At 39.6% G+C, this 18,486-nt stretch overlaps 1 protein-coding gene across 6 annotated transcripts in view; it reads right to left on the reverse strand.

Annotated features, from left to right (window-relative positions):
* Window positions 1-6,635, reverse strand: part of CNOT4 (CCR4-NOT transcription complex subunit 4) — a 140,120-nt gene extending 133,485 nt beyond the window's left edge. For 2 of the 6 annotated variants that reach the window (XM_004741704.3, XM_004741703.3), the window contains exon 1: window positions 6,396-6,635. The gene's annotated coding sequence lies outside the window, so the exon portion shown is untranslated. The remainder of the gene's footprint in view (window positions 1-6,395) is intronic. The other 4 variants (XM_004741706.3, XM_004741705.3, XM_004741708.3 and 1 more) reach the window with 2 other exon arrangements.
* Window positions 6,636-18,486: the final 11,851 nt, after the last annotated feature.

An 18,486-nucleotide genomic window follows, 5' to 3' on the forward strand; every position in this document is an offset into this window, starting at 1 on the left:
CCTGGATAATAAATTGACATTTACTATCAAAGATAAATTAACCACATTTCTTCAGTTTTCGATTCTCTGAAACCTTGGTGTTATTTCTAAATATAAAGACCGAAGAGAAGATGAAATCAATTAGCAGAAATCAATCTAGAATCCTCTAGAACTTCATCACCAACTTCTCTCTATGGCTCCTTACTTCAGTGGCCTAGTCATCAAATTTTCAAATTCAACTTAACTGTCAACCCCAAAATATGATGCACCTTACTGAAAAGCAATTTTTCTTTAAAAAAAAAAAAAACAAAAACACCTTTAATATGTTATCTCCTGCCTCCTGACCAACTCTAATCGTTCCTTAGAGTTTCACTGATCAAATTCAACCTGCCACTGAATCTACCTTTCATAACCCAGCTCCATCCTAGTATACTAACTTATCTGACACCATTCCCAAAAATTAAGACTTCATTCCACGTTCCACAGAGGTCAGACTACTTACTTCCCTCTCACATCATGCTGGTCACAGCCAGTGTTTGCTCATGTATGGAACGTTCTCCTTCTGGAAAAGCTCTCCCTATGCAGATGGTATGTATTTTTTATTCAAGTCCCACCTTCTTTAAGAAGCCTCACTCCTAGAACTTCGGTCTGAAGATATCCCTACACTGACATACTGGACCCAGACTATGTATACCGCATGTTATTTGGATACCACTTTGGATAGTGCTAGTTAAATTATTATGAACATTTAACAAATTATTATGAACCTTTAATAAACTCTTAAAAGCCTGGGTCATAGCACAGAAAGTGGATCTATAAGTACTCAAACACTATTTGATAAGCAGATTAAATATTCTTGATAAAATACCATGATATTTTATTTTATTATATCAAAAGAGTTCCAATACAAATGCAATAATGGGATGACTAGGATTTGCTTCAAAATAATCTAGGTCAAAAAGCAGAAGAATAAGAGGTAAAGTAAGTAGGGGTGTAAGTGAAATCAGACTGGTTATGAGGTGATAATCTTTGAAGCCAAGTGACAACTACAAAGAACTTGATGTCTACCTTTATACTTATTTAAAATTTTTCACAATATGCTTATTATTTTAAAAGTACCAATAATGTCTTTACTTCATTTTAAATGACAAAACCAAGATACATTATAACATTTTCTTTACTCAACAAATACCTAAGTCCCAATTCAAACTAAGAAAAAAATTTCTGGAAAGATCTAACTGGCCTGGGTGGCTCAGTTGTTAAGTGTCTGCCTTCGGCTCAGGTCATGATCCCAGGGTCCTGGGATCCAACCCCACATCAGGTTCCCTGTTCTGTGGGAAGCCTGTTCTCCCTCTCCCGGTCCCCCTGCTTGTGTTCCCTCTCTCACTGTGTCTGTCAAAAAAATAAATAAAACCATTTAAAAAAATGTTTTTTTCTAAAAATACCTAATTGAACAGGGATCTTGCAGCATCCTAATTCTAAGAATTAATAAAATTAGTTTAAGGAAAATAATATTATCAAAATGGGAGTCTCCATCAAAAGAATAATTAATCTTACTACCAAAAGTGATACTGTTTATATTTCAAATTTTCATTCTGTTACAACATTCATAAAAAGGTCCATCCAAACCTCAGAAAAAAACATCAAGAAAAAATCATAAGCATACAAAAGGTAGGGGGAAAAAGTTGCTACAATGTTCAATAACACAAATCAGCCAGTATTATTTCAGGAAATTTACAATCTGAAGATACCTACTGCCCAACATGGAATGAATTAGTAGGTTCTTAAATAATCAGAAAAATTAGCACTTCCTCTTTATTCCAAAGACTGAAAAACATGCTTAAGAAATTTCAGATATTTGGCTTAATGACAATGTATCTGTTTGTTGCTGCTAAGGAATGCTCCACGCCTGATATTTCAGTCTATAGCTACTTTTCAAATTTCAATCAGTATTTTCCCTACAACATCATTCATTAACTTCTTCCAAAAGCAGAAATGCAACACCAGCTACCTTTAAATGTTGGCATTTTATTCTAATTACAATGCTCATTTTGCCTTGACTTACTGTTTTCCCAGACTGGTTTTAGGAATAAAAAAATATGATTACTTTGGTTTTCCCGCCCTACACTGTCTCTAAACACTCAAGAAGTAATTAGCTGCCATAACCAAGAAAACTATTTGTTTCTGAAATGGTATCTCACAGACACATATACAAATAGCAAGGTTTATCTTCATAGCAATATATCATCTCATCACCCAATGCAATTAAAAGTTTAAAACAGGACAACACTTGTATAAACAGAGTTTAGTAAGAATGAAACCTTCCTCACAAATACAGTTCTTAGGAGAAAAACTCATCCTCAAACTCCCCTGTACTTATACTATCTTGAAAATTAACTTTTTCTAGCAAGTTAAAGTAATTATCATTTTTTTGGCAGCATCTAAGTTCTCCCTTCTCATGGGAGAAAAGAAAAACCTGCTAAAACGCTAATCCAAAGGCCAAAATTGTGTTGAAATTTTCTCTTCCATAAACTAATTTCTGACTAAAAAGTAAAAAAATAATACCATGAAAAAGAAATGTGACAAAATCCACTGAATTATATTACTATGCTTAAAAAAGTTAACATTTACCACACACTCTTTTCTAATAAAGACCACATAATAACAAGATTAAAAGCAATTTGGAAAGAAGTTCTTTCAGAAAACCACTAAATATGTGATTAAAAAGTCCCACTTATCTTCTTTCCTTGCAGCACTACATGATTAAGTAAATTATGCCATCTTTATAATTTGTCTAATCTCAACTTCCAAGAAAAAAAATATTTATAATCTTTAGAATACCAGGGATACTGACATATTGACACATTTATATATAAGGATGGGCATTTGCAGATTTTTCCTAGTATCTCTGAAGTACATAAAATTCTTTAAATCTCAGAATGTATTAAGTTTTATCCAATACATGCTATTCCAGTGGGATAAAAACCATTTACAAGTTCTACTTAGATTAAGAAATCCTTTGAGAAAATTATGTGGTACATTCTAGTTATACTATTTCTAGAACATGAAAAATCTCTATAACCTATTTCCCTACTGTTTTTCTTTGGAACCAAATGGGCTAACTGTATCTTCCTTCACAAAAAGTCAAGACAGTATTACACTTAATGTCAGAAAGCTAAATTTTCATTAGGGGCTGAAGTTTTCAAAAATTAAAACTTTCTATTTCACTTGAATGGTCTATAAAAATAATAACATGAGTTGAAATAGATTCAACTGAGTATTATTTGCAAGTACAAGACACACGTGCACACATACAACAAAATGAAGAGCATAGTTTCACCTTAAAACCAGGCGTAGGGTAGGAAAGGGAAGCCTACTAAAATCATACTGCTTACATTGAGAAAATGTTTTCTTCATTCTCTTAAGCCACTTAAAATCATTTTTAAAATAAAATTCCCCTAATGAAAGAAGTTAATCCTTAAGCAACACTCTCCTTTACAAAGCAATGAGTTGAAAGTTACTGCTAGTAAAGATGACAATACAAAATTTATCTTTTCCTGCATTCTGTCATTTGATTATAATTGTCTCATCCTAATAAAATTAAAGAATTGCCTATGTAATTTTACGGAAACCAATTTTATATAATAAGTTAAAGTAATTCATGTTCAAAAACCTTGCAATAGAATTCACGTATTCATCTAAAGAATTCAACTACTGAACCTGACAAAGTATTCCAAACTATCAAAAAAAAGAAACAAAATCCACAGAAGTACAAAGTTGCAATGTTCCTGAAGCTACATCTAAAAACTTAAACCATACAAAAATATTCTGAAATTACAGCTTTCGATTTCCTATCAAAACGTCAAAAAATTTTAAATACCTCTTTCAAATGTACTAAAGATCCCAAATGAATTCATTTTGACTTCCAAGTGCAGAAACTAAGAATCTGATGACTGCAGGAGGAAAGTATGGTGTGAAGAAAAATCACTTGAGAATATATTTAGCTAGCTAAAGTATCTTTACAAAACAAAAGATGTATTAAAATCATTTACACTCCTCTGCCAGACAAACAGTCCTCTCCTAGAACACACTGCTTACAAATCAGCCAAGTATGACCGCCAAGGATTTCTTAAACCTGTGTGTTGATACTATTTACAGGTACTAAGTGGAAAGCTCCTCCAATAGTGATGAAAAAAGAAAATGATATATACTGTTACTTAGAGTTGAAGATCAATTGTTTTAAACACGTTCCTACTAATAAACTAAATATAAAGTAATTTTTTAAAGAAAAACCTCAAGTTATAACACAAGGCAAGGCTTACTATATAAATTGCTTATAATTCTGAGTAGGGATTTATTTAGTTTCCCCAAATTGGGGTGTAAGTAGCTAAAAGAAGAAGGAAGTTTTATAAACAGCTTTTCTAACCTTGGTTTACATTTGATACAGCAGACCATTTATCACAATCAAACAGAATGTCAAATGAGGATTCCTCAGGTATTATAAGTAAAATTTATAAAAATCTCAATACAGCAATGTGCAAAAGTGATTAAAAGGGTAACTGTATGTATTTGTATTTTGAGGTTTTACTTTTGCAAATAAGAATTATACTGATGCATGAGATTGCTACTGTGACTTTTAACATTTTTACATATAACAGTGTCTTATTTATGTTTAAACTTAAAATGCTGAAATGTATATATCTGATCTACATAATCCTGTTTGCTTTTCTGATAATTCTTTATTTCACAGTGGTGTGATTACAGGCTCATTATACCATTGGTCAGGGCATTTCAATTTTGCTTTCATCAAAAAATGGACATCATCAGCCACCCCTTGCTCCTAGTTTTCTGCTTTTTAATGTAGATAATAATAACAGTAAGTGCCAACAATTGCATATAAGAGCACAGCTTTGTCATTTCTTTTCCCAGCCCCCTTCTTTTCTGTGGAAAAAAAAATGGGGATTTATTTTTGGGGGAGAAAAATTCAATTTTTCTTTTGCATACATACCTAAAGAGTTTTCGAGAAAAACAATTTATTCAGATACCTACCATTCTAGAAATGTTAAAAGAGAACTTCCCAAATCCAAAAATACTAAGTCTGATATTGGCTGGAAAGGAAATTTCCATCCAAACCATAAATTATTTCATCAATTAAGCCAACCCTCAATCATCAATTTTCAATACGGAAAAGATCTGAAACCCACATATAAGCAGCAGATAATCAAAATCTCTTTATTTTCTTGTGGAGTTCACAGATTAATTTGGTTGTATGCCAGATTTATCTTATTTTGAAATGCCAAGGATAATATTTGTTGGTATAATCAGAGTTCACATTAAGTGTCCCGGGGAAAGGTAATTCAGTGGAATGCTTAGTAGCAGGGAGAAGCGGGTCAAAAATAGAAGGGAAGGAAAACACATACACACACATACACACACACACACACACACACACAGAGAAAAACCCACGTCCCAACACAGCGAATAATCCACAAATAGATCAACTGAAAGCCAAAAGAAAACGCTCCTCTCCCGAGTAGCCCGAATAAATGATCTTCACTCATGACGTTTAACAGTATCCTACCTCACTCAATTCACTTCCCAACTTGACTTTTCAGGGGCCACCACGGGGCATCCCTTTTTTTTTTTTTTTTTTTTTTCTTTTCCCCTCTGGAAGTGTATGTTGAAAGAATCTGTATGGAAAAGAGGGAATGAACGGAATATTCCCAAGAAAGCTGTGAAACAGGTGGGTAAGAACGAGCAGCAGCATGATCTAGGTACTTGAGGGGCAGCTTTCAAATGACAGATGTGGTTAAAGGAACGGCTGCAAATCGGAAGCGCTCGTGTGGCAGATAGAGTAGGGGCTGATTGCAAGCGCAAGAGGGGGGCAAAGGCTAACTCCGGAGTGGTAGCAGTGGAGCAAAACACAAACAGCAGGACGAGTGGGCAATGAGGAGTGGGACTGATGAGCAGCAGCAACTCGGGTCAGAGTGGAAGTGATGGCTTTGGTCCTGGGAGACGGGGGCTGCTGGGACAAGGACGTCAGGGAGGGGAGAGAGGGCTGGGAAAACAAGGGAGTACTGAGACCCAAGATTTCTGCCCCTACAGAATCGCAGGGGAGAGAGCTGGAGACGAGAATCCGCTTCGGCTCCCCAATTGAGGAAATTTTCGAAGGAGTCGGTGCTCGCCGCCGCGCCGCCTTCTGCCCCGCTCTCTTTTCCTGGTGGTAACTGCTGTGGCGTAGAGGGGAGAGGGAGGAAGAGGAGGAGGAGGAGGAAGACCAAGAAGGAGGAGGGTGAAGATGAGGCGGGGGGTGGGGAGAAAGGGGGGTGCGGCCTGCACAGTCCCAGCGAAGCCTCCGCTCTCTCGTAGCCGGTCAGCCCCGGGTTTCCCCTAAGCCCAGCCCCGCATAGACTCACCCGCCTGCCTTGCCTCGCTTTTCCCTTAGCCGACTCCACGCGCTGCCGCGTCCTCACAAGAGACCACTGAACGAGTGTCGGGGAAAAAACTCTTCAGAACCGGGCCTGATTGCTTCAGCGAGTCCGACCTTTACGGCTGAGAGACAGACTCTCAGCTTTCGGTGGGTTCCACAGCCAGACGGGCCACCATCTTACATTAGGGTAAGACTCCTCCGGCCTCCGGTGCGCAGGCGCACGCCGATCCGGCTGGGAGGGGCGGGGGAGGGGCGGGAGGAGAGGCGGGCGGTCGCTCCCGCAGCACCCTGGGAGTTATAGTCCGCGGAGGATAACCGCCCAGCTGCAAGCCGGGAGTTGAAGTTCTTGCTCGGAGGGCGGACCGGGTCGCCCGCCTCACGTGGCAGCTAGATTACTGCCTTTCTTCGTGTTTTGCTTCGTTCTGTGGCCGCGTGTGAAGCTCCGCTGTCATTTCGTCGGCGGTCTCCGTTGGCTGCTCCGTGTCCTCGGTGTTTGCTCGGGAATGGGTTCCCAGAACTCGGGCGAGCTTAACCAATTTGGGGGGAGCTGGGAATGGCTCCTCTGTGCTCCGCCCACCATAGGTAGCAAAAGGGGCGGGGTAGAGGCAGGTTGCCGGTAGGAGGAGCGCGGGATTTGATCTAGGGTGAGAATTTGATTCTGAATTGGCGTCTGGGACAAGTGAGCCCTAAGTCCTTTCTCGTGATTGCACATTTCGGAGCCACCACCCTGGAGCCCCTCCTCATCGTGAATCTCCAGTGAAGAAGTATCCCGCATTATCCTGTACAGATGCACAAAAGAACGAAAGACCCGTGCACTTAGAAAAACTGGTTTCTGACGGTACAAATTTGAGATTACGTGGACTTCGCCGCAGATTAGTTCGGTGTTGTACCTGTACAGCTCTGCGCATGCAGTTCACAAACCACCACACATCAGCACATCCTAAAGAAGGTAAGAAGGTACTCGCAATCTGTACGAGAGCCGAGGCATCCTCAATCACAAAAATCAAGTTCCTGGTGACTCCCGCTTGTCTCCTAGAACTCTGGTGAAAGAGGCGCTCGAAGCACTCAGTTTTGATTATTGCGTGTATTCTGCACCCATTCATACGGTAAATATTCACTGAGCTCCTCCTGTGTGCCTGTCGTGTTCTATACACGGGAAGAGGGTGGTGAGTAAAACACAAAATTCCCTGTTTGTATTCTAAGAATGCCTGTACCTATTCTACCTGTCTTAGGGTGAAGGAAAAGGGATAGGAGGCAATCAGTGTTTAAAATATATGATTAAAATGCGTAGTATATCATAACAGATGAAAATCTAAAACAGAGAATGGGAATAAGAGGAGAGGTTGCAGTTTTAAAATCTGCGAGCCTAATCTCATAGTGAGAAGCCTTTGTTTCTTTTGCTTGTTTGTTTTTGTTTTTAATACATTGGTTCTTTATGTTTCAGTTTCATCACTATCAAGCCTAGAGGCAACACTTGCTTGGTGAAAATTTAAAACGTAGGATAAACTCACAGCTATAAATTTGAAATTTTAGAATCACGAAATTATTATCTAGCAGGGAAACCTGAGAAATCATTTGGACTCACCTTTATGTAACCCTCTAAAGGCATTCAGTGTAGGGACGCCTGGATGACTCAGTTGGTTAAGTGTCTGACTTCCAGGGGCGCCTGGGTGGCTCAGTCTTTAAGCGTCTGCCTTTGGCTCAGGTCATGATCCCAGAGTCCTGGGATCCAGAACCACATTGGTCTCTCTGCTGTGCGGAATCCTGCTTCTCCCTCTCCCACACCCCCTGCTTGTATTCCCTCTCTCACTCTTTCTTTCTGTCAAAAAAATAAATAAAATCTTAAAAAAAAAAAAATCTGACTTCCGACTCAGGTCATGATCACAGGGTCCTGGGATCAAGTCCCACATTGGGCTTCTTGATCTGCGGGGAGCCTGCTTCTCCCTCTGCCTACCACTCCCCCTGCTTGTGTGTGTGTGTGTGTGTGTGTGTACACACGCGCGCGTGCATGCGCGCCCGCTCACCCCCTCTCTGATAAATAAAAGCTTTAAAAAATAAATAAATAAAAGCATTCAGTGTAGGAGACCTTTCTTAAGTGTGTGTTTATTTTTTATATTACTAGTTTTATAGTGAGACATAAGCGAAGTAATGAAAAGAACAAAATAAAAGGAATCCTTTCCATTATTAAAGATGAGAACCCATTGCATTAAAAACTAAAAGGGATCTTAGTCCTCATCTATTTAATCCGATGTTTCACAACCTTGTTTTAACCCAACACACCTTTTTTAAATGACAAATACTTTCATAATGTCTCGTTTATTAGCCTAAAATGAAATTCATAGATAATATAACCTGCATATATGCATGGTTTTGGTTTAAATCAAATATAAAAATAAAAAGTACAAAGAAAGTAATTTATAACGCAGTGATTTCTGTTCCATTATAAATGCTCAGGCATAACCATTCTAGAAAACATAAGTCATAAATCAAGTGGCTACCCTTATGTGTAAAATCCCTATGAATGTGAAAGCTACAGTCGACACAGGTATGGTGTTTCAACCACCTCTGGTGGACAACACTAATCCTCAGTGTCCACTGTAGATAAATTTCTAAAATGTTCACTTTTAGAATTATGTAAAAATAAAAAACAGTTCTGTGTTCATATGTAAAAATAGGTCAGATTTTAGGTACAGATAGTTATACACAGGTTTTTCATCTACACTGGGGCCTTTCAAAGTCATGAGGGACACAAAATAATTTTTCATTGAGGAACGTTTTGCTAGAGTCTCTGTTCCCAGGCTCTGCTCTCTAAAGGCCAATAATACCTGCTAGAGTATCCAACACTAGGGGGCAATACCACACCTGCTGAGGGTCGTTCACTCCTGGAGACCTAACAGCGAAGGAATGCCATTTCCTAGGTCACTAACTATTTAGTACCCTCTAATGCCCGTGCTCCTTTTACTGCTTTGTATTACCAAGTTTTCATATATATGTATGTATACATGCATATCATTTCACTTAGATTCTCATACCATTTTAAAAGTTAATTTACATTAAATTCTATTACCTGACTTTCAGGGTGCCTGAGTGGCTCAGTCAGTTGAGTGTCTGCCTTTATCTTGGGTGATGATCCCAGGGTCCTGGGATGGAGCCCCACATCGGGCTCCTTGCTCAGTGGGGAGCCTGCTTCTCCCTCTCCCTCTGCCCTTCCCCATCCACTCATGCTCTCTCACTTTCCTTCTCTTCAAATAAATAAATAAAATCTTTCAAAAAATAAAATAAAAAAGAGAAAAGGAAAGAACTCTATATTGGCCTGAAAGAATGTCCATGATATATTGTTTGGTAAAGAATGAGTAAGCTGTAATGAATACTGTTATGCTGAAAATAAATATATTAATTTAAAAAAAAAAAAAAGAATGAGTAAGCTGGGACACCTGGGTGGCTCAATCACTTAAGCCTCCAACTCGATCTCAGCTCAGGTCATGATCTCAGGGTCATGGAATCAGAGCCCTGTGTTCAGGGCTCTGGGCGGGCCTGGAGACTGCCTAGGTTCTCTCTTTCCCTTTCCCTTTATCCCCCTCCCCCACCACTGCTCGTGTGCATGCATGTACTCTGGCTCTCTCTCTCTAAAATAAATCTTTAAAAAAATAAGTAAATTACAATTTATATAATGTATATATATAATGTTATATAATGTAATTCATTTTTTAGAAATAAAAAAGTATCCAAAAATATGTGAATACATTTTCATCCAGCACAGAAAAAGAATGGGAAGATATGTACACATCAAATATTTGCTGTGTGGTTGTTTACCTTGAGGAATTGCAACTGGAAAGAGGTGGGGGTAGAATACAACGTTTTCTTTATAAATTGCTATATTCCTTGATTGTTACACACACACACATATATATGAATTATTTTTAAGCATTTTTTTAAAAATAGAAGAACACTCCACTATGTGGAGAATGGATAGGAGAAAAGCAGGAATGAAAATAGAGCAAGTAATTTAAAGAACATTTTCATTATCAAAGTGGTGGTTCTGGTTGGGGTGACAATGAAGTTAGCAAGACCTCCTTTGTGGGTGTTTGGGCGGTGCAGTTCGACTCTTGGTTTCAGCTCAGGTCTGATCTTGGGATTGTGTGATTGAGCCCACTGGGCTCTGTGCTCTCACTCAGCTGACACCCCCCCCCCGCTTGTGCGCACGTGTGCGTGAGCTTGCGCTCTCTCTCTCTTCCTCTCTCTCTCTCTCTTGCATAAATAAATAAATGCATGTTTGGAGGAGGGGAGATATCTTTGGCCTTGGTGATGAACTGGGTAAGGGAAGTGTGCTTATAAATGGCTCTTGGATTTTCTGACCTAAATGGCCTTGCAGATGGTGACTCCTTTGATAAGAACGGTGAATATCCAAACAGCATCTGGAGAGAATGAAAACAACTTAATTGGAGGAACTACAGGATTGCAGGAAGTAAGGATTGCATGTTTGAAATTAGAGAACTTGAAAATGATGGCAATTGTATTTTGTTCAACTTAGTGATTTTTCTCTAACAGAGGTTATGTACTTGGGTTTTACCACAGCAGCCGTGGATAGATGGGCTTATCTAGGCTGAAGAGAATGCAAACAGGGAAGGGTTAATGGGCAACCAGCACTATGGGCTGTTTCCAATTTTGTCAACCTTCATAAATTATTAATATATGGATATTTTAAATAAATAAAATTTCCAAGTTACTCTTGGGGTATAGTCTCAAATGTAAACCTACTGGGCTAAAGGAAATGATCAGTTTTATGACCCTTGTCATGGCCAGGTTGCTTTAATATTAATGGATATCAATACCACTTTGTTTGGGGGGCCTTTTTTTCCAAAAACCCATTTACTCTGAGTTTTATCTTTCCTCCTTCATTTTAATTATTTAGTGAATAGTGGAGTGCTAAATATTGAGTGTTGGTAGGGAGGAAAGCACTAAACACCTCAAAGATGTTGGGCTTAAAAAGGGAAGACAGAAAACAATAAATGAAGTTAATAGCAAAAAAAAAAAAAAACAAAACTCTACTTCTGTGTTGGCAAAGTATTAGGAAAGACAAAGAACAGAGTAATGGAACTATCAGGAGGAGATTTACTTTAGATTGGAAAGCCTCTCTAAAGAGAGAACTTAATCTAAAATTAAAAGGTTTAGAAAGGATCACCCATTTAAAAAATGGCCTGTGCCAGGCCAGGAGGCAGGAATGAGTTAGCATGTCCAGAAATGGAAAGTTAGCCTGCGAGGCTACGGCATTTCAGAGACAGAGTGGTAGAAGATGAGGTTAGGGAAGAAAGCAAAAATCCAGATTATCTGGGGTTCTACATGGAATTTGGACTCCATTCTAAGTAGAATAAGAGACATTTGAACAGTTTGGAGCAGAGGAGTAATGTAAATCAATTTATCTTTTCAAATATTAGAGTGGCTACCCTGTAGAGAATGCATCAAAGATAAGTCGCAAATGTGTAAGTGGAGAGACCAGTTAGGATGTTAATACAGAAGTACAGCCTGGAGATGATAAATGACTTAGACTAGGGCAGGGCTGGGGCTAGGGTCAGGCGAGGGAAGTCTTCACCCTGGGCACAACATTCAAGCAAGCACCAAAACATGTAGGAACCAAGGTAAATAATATTTTGAGATAACATTTTTAAAAATCAAAATTAATGCAAAAAACTCCACAACAAGCAAAATGTTAAAATCAAAAGTAGAAGATCCAACCCTAAATTTAGAAAACGCTGCCTCACTTCTTTCCCCCTAACCCTAACCCTGGTTCCAATGAAATTTTATTTACCAAAATAGGTAGCTGGCCCACAGGCTATAGTTTGCTGGCTTAATTTTTTTTTTTTAATCATTCATTTAAGAGGAAATACAAATGGCTCATTGATATATTACCCTACAACCAAACAGTTCCACTCCTGGGCAGGAGCGGTATATGTACAAATGAGTGTGTATAAATCTGACACCTGTATGCCAGGAGACTCAAAGGCAACATTAGTTTCAGTAGCAAAAGCCCTAGAAACAACCCAAATGTCAATCAAAGTGGAATGCATAAGAGTAGTTTAATATGGTGTAAATCTATACAGAAAAAAAAAAAAGGAAAAGAAAAGAAAAAGAAAAAAAAAGAACTATAGCTACACACTTCAATTTCAATTTCAGAGAATGATATTCTCTTTTTTTCTTAAATATTTTATTAATTTATTGGACAGAGATCACAAGTAGGAAGAGAGGAAGGCAGAGAAAGATGTGGAGGAGGGAAGCAGGCTCCCCGCTGAGCAGAGAACCTGATGCGAGGCGCCATCCCAGAACCCTGGGATCATGACCTGAGCCAAAGGCAGAGGCTTTAACCCACTGAGCCACCCAGTACCCCTATCCCCCCCCCCTCACTTTTTGAAATTTTATTGATTTATTTGACAGAGAGTGTGAGAGAGAGAGCACAAACAGGGGGAAGCAGCATAAGGAGAAGGAGAAGCAGGCTTCCCAATGAGCAGGGAGTCTGACTCAGGGCTCTATCCCAGGACCCTGGGATCTGCCCTGAGTGGAAGGCAGATGCCCAAACAACTGAACCATTAGGCACCCCTGATTTTCTTTTTAAATGGGCTCCATGCCTACTGTGGGGCTTGAACTCATAACCCTGAGATTAACAGTCACATACTTTCCTGACTGAACCAGCCAGGTGCCCCTCAAAGAATGATTTTCAAAAGAAAATATAGGGCAAAGGAAGAAAGTCACAGAGGAATACATGTAACGGTTAACAATGTGATACATTTTATACAGAGTTCAAAAATAGGCAGAACTAAATAATATTGCCCAGTGATACATAGAGTTAAAATTACAAAGAAAAACAAGGAAACGTTTTACACAAAATTCATCACTCAGTTATCTCTATGGGGACAAAAAGACCATGATCTGGGAAGGTTATGCAGAGAACTTGGTGTGGTGTGTTTCTTGATGGATCCTGTAGGCACACTGGTGTTCATTTAAGTATTATTTTTAAGAGATGCAAATACATTTTGTACTTCTTTGTGTGATATGTTTCACAATGAAAGCAATTATATTATTCAAGGACATACTTATCAAAGAATTGAATTAGTAGTCAGGTTTCCCGTCCTAAAAGACACTAATATTTTGTAGACATGAATATTTTGCATTCATTCAAGATATAGATAAAATCTCTCTTATTCAACTTTCTTTATTCAACTTTTAAACTTATGGAGATAAATACAGTATAATTTACCAAATCCATGGATTAAAATAGAAAGTACATATGATCATTCTAATAGATGCAGAAAAAGCTTTCAGTAAAAGTCAATGCTCAATGATTAAAATTTACATTTTTGCAAACTAGGAATAAAAGGGAACTTCCTTAATCCACTAGAAACCTAGAGCAAAAATTACACTTAATGGGGGAATTTCAAAAGCATTTTCTTTAAAACATGACAAGAACATTCACTATTACCATAGTAATGGAGGGTGTAGCCGATGTAAAAAGACATAAAAAGGAAACAAGAACAACAACTAGGAAGAAAGAAAAAAACTCTCATTATATATAGAGAGTATGTTTGTCAATGGAGAAATTCCAGAGAATATATGAAGAAACAATGAAAACCAAAGAGATTTCAGCAAGGTTGTTGGTTTCATCATCACCCTACAAAAATCAATAGCAGTTATATACATATCAGCAATTACAATCAGAAACAATTTAAAAATGCACATGACAAAAAATAGTAAAATTTGTTAAGTTTGGGGAATGGGTTTTTTAACCCCGTGGGATTTCTGGCTTTCCATAATAGCATGAAAGATGATTCTGACCAGCCTTTCCTTGCACACATACCACGTAGTGTTGGATAGTGTACATGCAAAATAAATTGGGTGGGGAGAACACACTAGAGATGCAACAAAGCATCATTCCTCATTATCCGACATAGACATATGCTGAATTTAAGCCTGGCATAGACTGGTATACCCTTACAAAAAAAGGAGGGGGGAAAGGGTGGCCCCAGGACCACACGCCTGTGATGTGGTAAGTATATACAGAGAATGGGATCAGGAGACATCTAGGCAATTATGTATAACAAGAACCTCTTGGTTGGGAAATGACTGTCAGCAAAGAAAAGCTTCTGGAGCTCAGGTTCTGATAATGGCCCTTTTATGTGTTGTGATAATGCCGATCTGGGGAGCCAGCTTCTTGCTAGTCAACTTGCATGACCAGCTATTGCCACAAAAATGCTGTGTAACAAATGACCCCAGAAATGCAGTGTCTTAAAAGAATTATCATTTGTTTTCTCTCAGGCAGCTGCAGGTCAGCCTGAAGTTCAGCGTATCTCAACTGGGCTTATCGGAGTGGCTCTGCTTCAAGCTGCAGATCCAGCTGGGGTTGTCTCCTCTGCGGGTTCAGCTCAGGATTGCTTTCATTCGTGTTCATTCTGGGGCCCAGGCAGAAGGGTAGCAGCTTCCTGAGCAAAGTTCTTCTTAGGATACTGCAGAGATGCCGGGGGGCCGGCCCAAATACGCAAGCACATGGAAAGGACCTCCTTTTACAACTTGGTCAACATGTCAGTAGTCAAAGCAAATCACATGACCAAGTTCCAATCAAAAGAACCAGGAGGTAGATTCCTCTCATGGAGGTTGAGTGGAGTGAATACTTGCTGAACCATCCTCCAATTTACTGTGATACTGAAAGAGGGACCATCTAGAATTCTCTCTCTTCACTCTACGCTCTACTTTCTGGTTCTTGGGGGCTCTTTAATAGAAATTATTTTTTTCCTCTCACTAAAGACCATGAAAAAGAATCTTGATAGGGGCACCTGGGTGCCAAACGACAGGGCTCACTTGGCTAAGCATCTGCCTTCAGCTCAGGTCATGATCCCTGGGGATATCATGTCATGAACAAGTCCCACACTGATCTCATGCTCTCTCTCACAATTTCTCTCTCTCAAATAAATAAATAAAATCTTCATTTTATTTTAAAGATTTTTTTTATTTATTTGTCAGAGAGAGAGAAAACAGAAGTGACAGGCAGAGAGAGAGAAGCAGGCTCCCTGTTGATCAAGGAGCCTGATGCTGGCTTTGATCCCTGGACTCCAGGATCATGACCTGAGTGGAAGGCAGATGTTTAACCAACAGAGCCACCCAAGCATCCCTAAATAAAAATCTTTAAAAAAAAAAAAAAATAGGGTGCCTGGGTGGCTTAGTGGGTTAAAGCCTCTGCTTTCGGCTCAGGTCATGATCCCGGGGTCCTGGGATCGAGCCCCACATCGGGCTCTCTGCTCAGCAGGGAGCCTGCTTCTCTCTCTTGCTCTCTCTCTCTCTGCCTGCCTCTCTGCTTACTTGTGGTCTCTGTCTGTCAAGTAAATAAATAAAATCTTTAAAAAAAAAAAAAAGAATTTGGATAAATGCCAGAGTGTTTACTAAAAAGCATTGAAGTCCTGATAATATAGTGGGCTTTGACCTGGGAAGGAGTTGGAGCTTAAACTCCTTTGAGTTGAGACCATTTCTGTCCAAGGGGCCTTTGCTTATGCAAAAGAAAAAGAATTTAATTTATTTTTTTAAAGATTTTATGTATTTGACAAAGATCACAAGTAGGCCGAGAGGCAGGCAAAGAGAGAGGAAAGGAAGCAGGCTTCCTGCTGGGCAGAGAATCCAATGTGGGGCATGATCCCAGGACCCTGGGATCATGACCTGAGCTGAAGGCAGAGGCTTTAACCCACTGAGCCACCCAGGTGCCCCGAAAAAGAATTTAAGAGACAAGCCTGCCCTTGGTCAATGGTCAAAGGTAAGTATTTTGGGTGCCAAAGATAAAGATCCCCTTCTTGTTAAATATGCTGAAGGAATATTGCTTTTACCCTAGGGCCATTAGTTTACTTAAGGGGAACGGCTGAAAAGTGGGGCGGCTTCTGGAACCTGGAGCTAAAGGAATAGGGGTTAGAATTTAACCTTCTGCACTTGACTGGGAACCTGGAATGCCACACTTCAGAAGGTAAGGGCAGATACTCTCCGGCAGGTCATGGAGGTCACTTGATCCTTCCCTTGGCTGCTAGTCCCATCAAGTTCTTGGTAGAAGGAAACAAAAGTTCTCTGGAGAAACCCTACATTATCGTAACTTTTAAAATATTCTTATAAATAGTGTTTAAAATAAAATGTCGAAGAGGGGCACCTAGCTGGCCTGGTTGGTGGAGCATGTGACTCTTGAGTTGTGAGTTCGAGTCTCAGGTTGGGGGTGGAGACTACTTGAATTACAAATTAATTAATTAACTAATTAATTAATTAAAATGTCTAAGAAACAATAAGAAATTATGGAATACATTTCAGGACAAGATAATGCAGGATTGAGGGGCTCCTGGGTGGTTCAGTGGGTTAAAGCCTCTGCCTTCTGCTCAGGTCATGATCCCAGGGTCCTGGGATCAAGCCCCGCATCTGGCTCTCTGCTCAGCAGGGAGCCTGCTTTACTCCTCTCTGTATGTCTGCTTCTCTGCCTACTTGTGATCTCTCTGTCAAATAAATAAATAAAATCTTAAAAAAAAAAAAAAGATAATGCAGGATTGAAACCCAGGTGCTCACCACAATGAGCTGATCATTAAAGAGCCCTTTTTCCTCTCTTCTACCTATGGGTCTCACTACCCATGCTCCCTCACATCCTATTACTTCTTTGAATCTCCCATGTAACTACTTTCACCCGAGTCGGCTTCTGAAGGATTGCAAACTAGTACAACAGAGGGGCCCCTGGGTGGCTCAGTAAGTTAAATGTCCAACTCTTGATTTTGGCTCAGGTCATGAACTCAGGATCGTGAGATTGAGCCCTGCGTCAGGCTTAAGATTCTCTCTTTCCCTCTTCTCCCCCATTTTGCATGCACATTCTCTCATTCTCTCTATAAAATAAGTAAACTTAAAAAACAAACAAACAAAAAATATTGGGGCACCTAGGTGGCTCTGTTGGCTAAGCGTCTGCCTTCAGCTTGGGTCTTCATCCTGTGATCCTGGCGTCCAACGCTACATCGGGCTCCCTGTTTAATGGGGAGCCTGCTTCTCCATCTAGCCACTCTTCTTACTCTCTCTTTCTCTCTCTCACTGTTTATCTCTCTCTCTCAAATAAATAAATAAAATCTTAAAAAAAAAACCCTAGTACAATTACACAATCACATAACCCCCACCAAAATCAAGATAAAAAACTGCCCTCACCCTAATAAGTTTCTTTGTGCCTGTTTGCAGTCAATTCTCTCTCCCTACCCTCAACCTCATGCCGCCACTGATCTGCTTCTATTACTACCTTTTTGCTTTTTACATATTTTCATATAAAATGGAAATTTTAATTGATTTTTTCCATCTTGTTGATTTTATTGCATGGAAGTTAAAGGAAATTTCTTTTATCTGCTTGAAACTGTTGACTTCATCCAAGGAGTATCCTAGAGAGACTCCCATTTGTGTCTGCCTCTGGGATTCACGGAAGTCTCACACCTCTGGGAGACAGGGACGGCCACCAGAAGTCTATCTGTAGAAGATTTTAAGAAATTTCCTGAGAAATGAGTCTTTGGGGAAGAACCTGGCATATAAGGTTGTAACAAAACCTTTGACATTGGAGGGCCAGAGGATATTACTGAGTCAGTCATGTTTGTTACTCAGATCTGTGTCCCAGTTCGGCCCTCTCTATAAACTCATATCTGAGTAATGTGGGAACCCAAGTGCAGGTGTGTGTGCTGGGAAGAAGAGGAAATGTGAGCTATGAGTCAAATATAAAAGAGCAATTTCCCTAAAATCTCTGTGTGACATTGGTATACAAGCATCATGTTTACTACTCATTCATAAAGTGGAATATCCAAAGCACACTCGCCCAGAATTCAGAGGACCTTTGGCAAATCCAGCAACCCTGCCACAGTGATCTTTATTGGGGAAGAAGGTGGAAACAAGAGCAAATGACAGCTTGGCAAGCACCAGCAGCGTGATGGGCACATGCACGTGGTTTGGCAGGAAGCCAAATCCTCAGCTCTTACTGCCACGGGGGGACGGGGGTGGTGTCTCAGAAGTAGACCAGATAGCCCAATGATTCAGAATTTGGACTTCTGGGCACA

This window comes from Mustela putorius, unplaced genomic scaffold (genome assembly GCF_011764305.1).
Source record: "Mustela putorius furo isolate JIRA1106 unplaced genomic scaffold, ASM1176430v1.1 tig00003845_pilon_pilon_pilon, whole genome shotgun sequence".
Taxonomy (NCBI): domain Eukaryota; kingdom Metazoa; phylum Chordata; class Mammalia; order Carnivora; family Mustelidae; genus Mustela; species Mustela putorius.